This window comes from Dermacentor variabilis, chromosome 4, assembly GCF_050947875.1.
Source record: "Dermacentor variabilis isolate Ectoservices chromosome 4, ASM5094787v1, whole genome shotgun sequence".
NCBI lineage: Eukaryota > Metazoa > Arthropoda > Arachnida > Ixodida > Ixodidae > Dermacentor > Dermacentor variabilis.
Genome location: NC_134571.1, coordinates 214,362,205 through 214,371,704, shown reverse-complemented (window position 1 = coordinate 214,371,704; position 9,500 = coordinate 214,362,205). Strand labels below are relative to the sequence as shown.

Here is a 9,500-nt window from a genome sequence, read left to right as displayed (position 1 = left end):
CGTTTTTCATTAGCGTATATCACATTGCATTGTGTCATATATTCTTACATATCTATGACGACAGATAACTGCAGCAAAAAAGCTGCACGCTTTATGCCATTTTTACCAGAACCGTACATTTCTGACTATTCATGGCATTATTGTACATTTCTACTTCTTTGGTTGTAATTCCCAATACTTGTTTACAATAAGTCTTTATTTGTAAATTTCATTTTTCACTGAGAATCGAATGAATTCACACAAGGCAGCTTGGAATGGGTGAGGGAGTGGATGAAATCAGAGTCACGGAGTGGCACCTCCGGTGTAGGAATGAAGAGCTCGGAATGAAATAGGAATGCAATGATGGCACGAGTCAGACAGATGGCATGGCAATAAAATAGCAGTTCAAAGTTCTGGAATTTAGTTGGAACGGATATGGGCACTTAGTGCTGGAGCTATCTCATTTTAACGCGCGCCTACAAAACTAAAAAACCAGCAACTTTGTCGGTTTCGCTAAACTCGATTTAATCAATATATTGTATATCTTCTACCGGTTCTTTCGTTATCCAGTTATGGGTGACTGTATTTTCCTCGGTAAATATAAACACGTTATTCTGCGTGTATACTACACTTCTGAATACCCGGAAATCTTCCTGCCTTATAATGCTGAACTGCGTTTAAAACGAGAAACTTCTAGTTGACAAGCATCATTTTGTTTAGCAAGAGCACGAGTGACCGCACGAGAATGCAGGCCGAGAACGACGTTGCCAACGGTTTTATTATCTTTTTTAGCGCTGTTTTATAAACATTATGTCTCTGCCGTCCGAATTTTCGCGCAATGCTTCGTTTCAGGACTCGTTATTGTTTGCACAGCACACACACACATATATATATATATATATATATATATATATATATATATATATATATATATATATATATATATATATATATATATATATATATATATATATATATATATATATATATACGTCTGCCAAAATCAAAATTGGCAAAAGGCTTCTTTCTAAACAGTAGAGATTACAGATATTACTGGCAACAACGTTCTGTAGAAATAATAGCCATGTTTCTTGTACGAAAAAAGAAAATACGTGACATTGTGTGTAACATATCTAGGACTTCAAAAATATGTTTTAGTTCAGAGGCAAGCTAACGCATGTAGTGACAAAATACAGAGATATCGTTCATTTGCTGGAATTAACGGAATGGAGCGGATCAGCTCAGGCATTCAAAGGGTAGGAACGGCTCAACTCTCACCATTTCTTGGAGTTCGAATAAGTGGAATCACGGGGATCTCCACTACCCGGAATGGAGTGGGAATGGAATGGAGCTCACCACTCTGCAACCCTGAACGAAACTGGCTTAACAATATTGGTTAAATATAGAATAAACAGTATATGCAGCTGTAGCGTACAACGAGACACAAGTCAGAGATAACAAAGGTGCGTGCTGCGATTTCATAATCAATAGCGACCAATTCGGCCAACTTTCAGTACTTTTGCAGTGTTTTGGAGCAACTGCTTTTATGGGTGTCTAGCAATCTTCTGATTGTCCGTTTTTCTCTTTGTTTCCGTGCTTATGCAGTTCTGCATTCATTGCGAGTATGCTTTTCTACGAGCTCTATGAAATTATTATGGAATGAGCGAACCTGAGATCTTACTGAATATTGCTCTTCATCCTTGTTTATGTTTGCTTTATTCCTAAGTCTTTCGGTGCTTCGCCGACAGTTCAGTCGCGCAGTGATTCCTATCACGGTTAGTGGCCTTAAGAATGGGCAGCCTAAGGGAATGCAGTTATTCTCACTTTGTCGTCACCTTTCTTTAAGCACGAGCGTAATTGAAAAGTAATCAAAATGGAAAAAGAAATTTCAAAGCTGGTGCAATTCTTGTGCCGGTATCATCCATGGCCACAGCCATGGTGTCATTTTCTGGCAGCTTGAATTTTCTTCAACGAAATTCTTTCTACAGGGCTGTCAGAGCCGCGCTCATGATCTCTTGCAGGATCTCCGTAGGCTTTCTGGAGGCGCATACGGCTTGTGCGTGACTTCACACCAAACATTCTTGGCGTAGCCTCGAGTGCGCTTGCTACTTGTTTTTGTTTTAACTCGGAGTATGAGAGTCTGTTGGATTTCCCACAGGCGCCGTTCCGTTTGCGATGTGTTCGTGCAGTTTAAGAAGGCGCAAGAGGAGCAAAGCGATATGCTGCGATCAAGGCGGCCTTTAGCAGCGCGCGCCGCTGTGACGCTTGTTTCACGTGCTCCCCCGTCGGACCAATCGGCTGTCGGCCCGCTTGCGCCATCTGGCGCGCATTCGACGAACCTGGGGCCCACGACGGTCGCCTGCCGCGACGGCCTCCGCCAGAGCGTGGCATTGGGTGAACGGCGGCGGCGAAGCCATTGCGCGTTTGTCCCGGCACGTTTTCCGATTTTGTTTTATCCCGTTGTCCTGTCGACTGCGCCAGCCCGAGGATCGTGCGCTTCTATTTCCATCGCCTCTCTCGACGAGCAGTGCGGAGAAGCGGCCCCCGCGGTATGTTCGCATCGGGGCTGCTGCGCCTGAAGCCGGCGTGCGGATGAGTGTCACCGGCTGAGTTCAGTGGTGTGGCAAGTGCGACGGTGAATTTGGAAAGTGTGCACTATTTGGCGACGCCGGATCTGTGTGTTTCGCGAAAGAGATATCGGTGTGCTTACGACAACGTCTCTGCTAGCCGCTGATGCGCCATGCAGTGGTAAGTCCATGGCACCTCTCTTTGTAAGATTTGTCTACTACTGCGAGTAATGCGTTGTGTGCGATTCTCAGGACATCACCAGTGTTTTGAAGTACCAGATTTTCTTGCACTCAAGCTAGATATACGAAGTACAAAATGAAATTATACACCTGGTGCAGCTTCGATAAATTCCAGGACACTGAACAACGTGACAATGTGTACTTGGATTGGTAACTAAGGAGAAGAGAGCCTAAACACGCGTGACTTGTCGGGGCTTACGCTTTGCCCGTTCCCGTTCTCATCGAAATTAATCAAGAAAGCAGGCAGGATTACTTGGAGTGAGTAATTTTTCGGGAACGGTTTTCGAACATTTATACTGCAACGTGTTGCGAAATGATCAAATATCTGAAAATCCTTTGTTATACAAAACGTTTTGGTACTCACTAGACGCCAACAATATGAACAAACATAAATAAACTGACTCATGGCAAACACATTCACAGCGACCAATTTCCTTTTCAATAAGATGAATCTAAGGTTTCAGTGTTCTCGGTGACCCACTAAGCGTGTCATAGTACGTCGCGTAGTACGCGCACACTTCATTCGCTTGGATCATGGCAAAAAAGACGTGAAGTTCATGGCACTTATTATGAGGCTCATAATTCTTTTAAGCGCTCTGTGGAAGTGGGAACCAGCATCTCACAGATGTGATACGTCACTGAAGGTTGGTGTATTGACAGTCTCGACTGCCCAACACGTCATGAGCGCAAATGCGCCATTGGAAGCCCTGCCAAATGTGTTCTGACTGTTGCATTGTTTCCCTTCCTGGTAGAACCTTCTGTATACAAGCAAAAAAGTTAGACCAAATCGCATACCTTTAGGAAGAGTAAAAAAAAAAAAAATCATGAGACCGGGACGGGAAAGGTGCCGAATGAAGTACACACCTCTTCTTCTACGACGTTTACGAATTCAAATAGTTCACTCGCCACTGGGCATCACGTAAAATTTTTATTCACGTAACATTTGTTGTTCATACGAATGTATTATATATGTAGCGAAGCTTCACATTTAGCAGTGTCTGTCAAGTTCATGAAAAGAGTACAATAATTTGCTCTTCAATAAAATTTAATCTTTCTTTTCTGGGTGAGGACGCGTCATGGAGGAAAACATTCTCTGTGAGAATGCTTAAAAATTAACAATAAGATTTATTTAAGTCTCGTGCCTGCGCATCATTTGTTAATGCTAACTTTTGCTGTTAGCTTCCACGTTGAACAAGAAGTGTCATTGAAGGGACAACCAGCAAAGCACGGAAGCGTGCAGTGAATTGAGCTAGTCTTTACATTTGTTGGGAGCCTTGGAGCAGCATAAACTAAGGAACAAATTCAGTGTGAGATTGCTCGAAGTATAAGTTTTGCACAATGTATCTGCGTGTTCACGATTTTTCTTTAACTTTTCGTGACATCTTGGTCGTACAAGGCACCACACCGTTGGACAGGTTGCCACAGAAATTTAACAGTGCAGTTGGTGGCCTTCAGCATGCATTAACAGAGCATTTATACACAGAGCTTGTGTCTACTGAGGTTATCTATACAAAGAAGGAACATCGCTTTCATTTGATGTCCATTCACGTTATTTGTCGAGTAGTGCTTGAGTTCAGTTTAATGCACTCGTTGGCGTCAGTAACACGGGTTTTAACCCTATGCTTCAATTGATTGTCCCACTACATGCTATGGAACATGTATGTTTAACTGGAAAATAACGAAAACGCGCCGCAGCCTCTTTGGCAGTGGCGGCCAAATTGTCCACCGCACGTTAACCGATGTTCTCGCGGAGTATGGGATCAATGACTTCTCGTAGTAGTAGCTTATCATACCGTCGAAACCAAACAAGTTGAAAGAAAGTCCAGGACATTTCCGCGAGCTATCCATCGAAAAATAATACCGAATTGAACATCGCGAACAGAGGACGCGGACGGATGAGACAAATTGAAGCGCTGACTACCAAGGAGATTTTATTGAAACAACGTGCGAATAAACAGGGTGTCTTAACTATCGTGCATCTGCCGTGGTTGATTAGTGGCTATGCTGTTGCGCTGCTAAGCATGAGGTCACGGGATTAAATCCCGGCCATGGCGGCCACATTTCGAAGGGGGTGAAATGCAAAAATATACTTGGGGTTCTTTCGCATATATAAATATATGCGAAAGAACCCCAGGTGGTCAAATTTTAGGAGTCCCCAAAGACGGTGTGCCTCATAATCAGAAAGTGGTTTTGGCACGTAAAACACCATAATTTTTAACTATCGCGCACCAAGATTTGAAAATATTCAAATACCATGTAGCTGGACAGAACCAAGGTAATGGTAATTGCCGTTGCTTGGAGATACTCAGGTTGTTTTCTTGCATTCAGCGTAATCATAAAATTAGTCTTAATTCATAAATGAACTTCTCAAATATTATAATTGAAATAGAAGTGTCAATGAAAAAAGTGTCGAGGAACATTATAATCGTAAACACGAAGAAATCAAGTTCTACAGTGGGCCCTAGTTGATTAAACATATTGGCGCTTTTGAGCAAAAACAATCAAGGCACTGGTGGAAGCGGGTGCGTACAAGCAGCACAAGCTAGAGCAGATCAGTAGTCGTGTGAGCCGGCAAAGTTTTCTGGAAAGGTCCGTGAATGTCGACAAAAGGGAAAGACTGTCACCCATTCCTCAGGCCCCCAGTTCTTTTCTCGTTTATTTATTGCGAGGGTCTTGATTCTGGCAGCCTTGATGCCATTAGCTGGCCCACGAAGGTTTATTAGGCACGTGCCTGCTCTCCTAAAAGGATGGGTACGTGAGGCCATTGGGCAAGAAAAGATGTTCCACATCCGCCCACCCTGGCTCTGAGTGGCGCTGCCTAACAGTCCTATGGGTAGATATAGTAAACATAAATACCCAAGTTATGAACTAAATGATAGCCGTCAGCAAAGCACAACTGGTCGTGCAACGCACGCGTAATGGGTTCTGCTCCCAGCGGCAGCAAGTTATCTTTTCGTCCGCTTTCATTTCCCGTTCTGTAATATTTTATACATGTCCATTCCTTCCACAGCTAATTTTCCCGGTGCTTTCCTCGGCTTCATTGTTTGTTGTCTTTATATGCTGCTGTTGTTGTTCTCCTGAGTGGCCGTGGCGAATATCCACAGTGGGGGATTGGCCATGAATCGAGTGGTTCAATTAGGTGTACAAAAACAAGGGAGTTAACAATTTGAACGTGGGAGCGTAAAAAGTGAAATTTTGTCTGTGATAAAAAAAGCAATCAGAAGAAAGCCATGCATAAAAGTCTAATAATAAATAACTAAATAAATAATCAAAAGAAACCTATGGTGGGCAGAGAAGACGATCAAACGTGGTAATAGATTGGTTTCAATTAGGTAATTTTAGCTTGCCAAGCAAACATTTCTGTGACTGAAGCCCATAATGGGGGCTCCAAAAGAAAGATCACAGGCACCGATAAATTTAGACCAATATTGCGAAGCGGGACTGCCAGTACTCGTTTTGTTACAACAGAAAAACATCTGCAAGGTTCATGATTAAGAAATTGGAACCACCCGCTTCCCCTTCTTCTGCGGTTTATCCATTCTGCTGTAGCAAAAAAAAAAGCTACGAAAAAAAACCACGCGGGTTTCTCAGAACGGAAGTGTCGCAGTTGAGAAAAACTCGTCCTGGTACAGGAATCCAAATGGGAACCAACGTGATCCCGGGGTGGTCGCTCTACCATCTCAGCTAAGTAGGAGGCCAGAAGATCGCAGAGCGAGTAGAAGTTAATCAGTCGCTCGAAGCACAGATACACTAAATGGGGACTTCCGACTTTCATGTGAGTGTTTTGACGAAGCCTGAAGCCTGGCCGAAACACTAGAAGAAAAATAGACGTTTTCACGCATTCTTCTGTGTTTATGTATAAATATTTGTGCTAAAAAAATTGCGAATTTATATTGACAAAGTTTTTTACTGGTGTTTCTTGGTACGAAGTCTCATAAACTTGTGCGTTCTCTTTTCACGCTCTAAAATTCATTGTTGATTTGCAGATATATTGGTACTGAGAACATTACCTCAAATTAAAGTTAAGGTGGCTTTGTAATTTAGGGAGCACGCGAGGCCGCCAGCGGTACAATTCGCCCGAGGATACAGCAGTCGTTGAAGAAAGGACCATGCAGTCTTGCGCACTAACCTCGACTGACTTAGAAATGGCCCTCAATTTCACTGAATTCTCGTCCAAATTGCAACTACTTTCTAGCCAGGGGTGTCGATGCTTAATACATTTCAATTTTCATTTTTCCAAAGTGTAGAAGTTCTGGTGCAAGAACAGCTCGTAGCAGCTCGACAATATTCCAAGAAACCTATTTACGCAGCAGAGCACACATGAAGGGAATAACAAGCAATTAATGAAAAAAGCTAGAAGAGAGCACACCACACTGTAGTACTCGGCAAACGCCGAATAAACCAAAATCATATCAAGTACAGCTGGTACATTAGTTAGGGCACAGCAGGGAACAACGAAACAAACACCGACCCGCACACGAAAGCTACTACCGCGAGTTGTCACTGTACGTGCATTCAAGTTCACAAATAGAGCAGCTATTGACTCTCGGTACATTTCACGCAGTGTTTAAATTTTTTTTCAAAATAGAAATAAGAATACCCATTTGTGCTCGCTGTTTTTGGTGCCAATAATCTCGATGTTAGTAATCTCTGAACGGAAATGCCCCTAGGTTTGTTTTATCCGCGTTTCATACAACGCTTTCGAACCGAAGTTTTTTTGGTTATTACTCTGTTCCAGAAGGCTTCTTAGGCGAGCAATATTTTTCAGTTATCTCCGTCGAAACCAAAGAAACACAACACACCTTACATATTGTGTCCATATTGGCAACAGTGCGGCAAAGTTATTCTCAGTATACGTCAGTTAACTGAGATGCGTGCTAGTGGCTACTGGTGCGGAGACCATTGCTTTCTACGTGCTGCTAGCTTTCATTCCTGTAATTGGTGATAACCACATTATTCGCTTTTATCATGAGCCTTAAGTTATGTTTGAGGGTTTGCGGAGAGATTGGACAATGGCAGGTAATAACAAATGCATTTCTCGCAAATTATGTTAGCGAGGAAGCAATAAGGCAGGACGTTCGAATTTCAGCTCTAAATTCATGAATGACAAACGCGTGCTAATTTGACAACCGTTTGGTTCGCTACTTTTTTTCATTGTGCAGTTGCACTGTGCGCGCCGTTTCGTCGAAGGCGGTCTGCCCAGTTTTACAGTTGCTGAGCTTCGTAACACGGTTATTTATTTATTTTATTTAGTCATACTGTTAACCCTCACTTGAGGGTCGTTACAGGGAGGGTCGGTAATTGAATTGTACATAGAACAAACACTGAAGATCATTTGTAGTAGAACATTTGTAATACATAGAACATTTGTAGAAAAAAAAAACACACAGCTACATGCAAGGAACAAATATAAGCTATACAATGTGAGCGAAATACTTATCAAGGCCAACCTCAAAATCACTCATAGCATTTTTTGTACCACATCATTCGGTAATTCATTCCACATTTTAATAGCGTCAGGAAAGAAAGAAAAGCGGAATAAGTCTGTTCGAGCTACTAATGGTTGCACGAATGTACTGCGTGTTGTTCGTGGTAACCTTTTGTGAAAGAGCGTCAGATAATCATCCTTGTTTATTTTCACATCTGCGTGTAGTATTTGAAAAAGCAATTTCAATCGCTGCTTCTGCCTTCTTGATTCCAGTGGTTCCAAGTTACATATTTTTAACATTTCAGTTACCGAGTCACGTCGTCGATATTTAGAGCAGATAAAGCGAACTGACATTCTTTGAATTCGTTCTAGTTTATGTTTTAAAATCTTTTGATGGGGGCTCCACACAGCACCAGCGTATTCTAGGCTCGGACGGATATATGTCTTATATGCAATCAACTTGACTTCTTTCGTCGCCTGGCGTAATTTCCTTTGCAAGTAGCACAACTTCCTGTACGTTGATTGACAAATATTTTCAACATGAGGACGCCAGTTCAATTTATCTGTTATGGTTATACCTAAATATTTGAAGCTACATACTTTTACCAGTATATTATCAGCAATATTATATGTGAACGAGATCACTTCCTTTCTTTTTGTTATGTGTGTGTAAGTGGTTTTTTTTAAATTAATTTCCATACCCCATTTTTGACACCATGAGCTTAAGTTTTGAAGGCACTGGTTGAGTTTAAATTGATCTTCCCTGCATGTTACCGGACAATAAATTAGGCAATCATCTGCGAAAAGCTTAATTTTTACAGGTGATTGGACAACCGCTGAGATATCATCAATGTATAGCAGAAAAAGTAGTGGCCCTAGTACGGAACCCTGCGGCACGCCCGAATACACCTCACGATTTCCTGAAATAGTATCTGCCACTCTGACTGCTTGTTGGCGATCAGTTAAATACGCTCCTATCCAATCGAGAACATCCTCACTAAGACCGACATTGCGAAGCTTGTAGAGCAGTTTACGGTGTGAAACTTTGTCGAAAGCCTTCGCAAAATCTATGCATATAACATCGACTTGTACACAGGCATCTATAGCAACACAGAAATCATGAATCGTTTCTATCAACTGCGTTACAGTTGAAAGGCCACTGCGGAATCCATGCTGAAACGGACATAATAAGCTATTTTGTTCCAGAAATTGTCTGATGTATTTTGCCACTATATGCTCAAATATTTTACAACACACCGATGTGAGAGACACAGGCCTATAATTGC

The 9,500-nt window shown here is 42.1% G+C and overlaps 1 protein-coding gene across 2 annotated transcripts in view; it reads left to right on the top strand.

Annotated features, from left to right (window-relative positions):
* The first annotated feature begins 2,366 nt into the window (after nt 1–2,366).
* LOC142580105 (CD151 antigen-like) overlaps nt 2,367–9,500 on the top strand; it is a 501,150-nt gene continuing 494,016 nt past the window's right edge. For both annotated transcript variants that reach the window (XM_075690903.1, XM_075690901.1), the window contains exon 1: nt 2,367–2,727. The gene's annotated coding sequence lies outside the window, so the exon portion shown is untranslated. The remainder of the gene's footprint in view (nt 2,728–9,500) is intronic.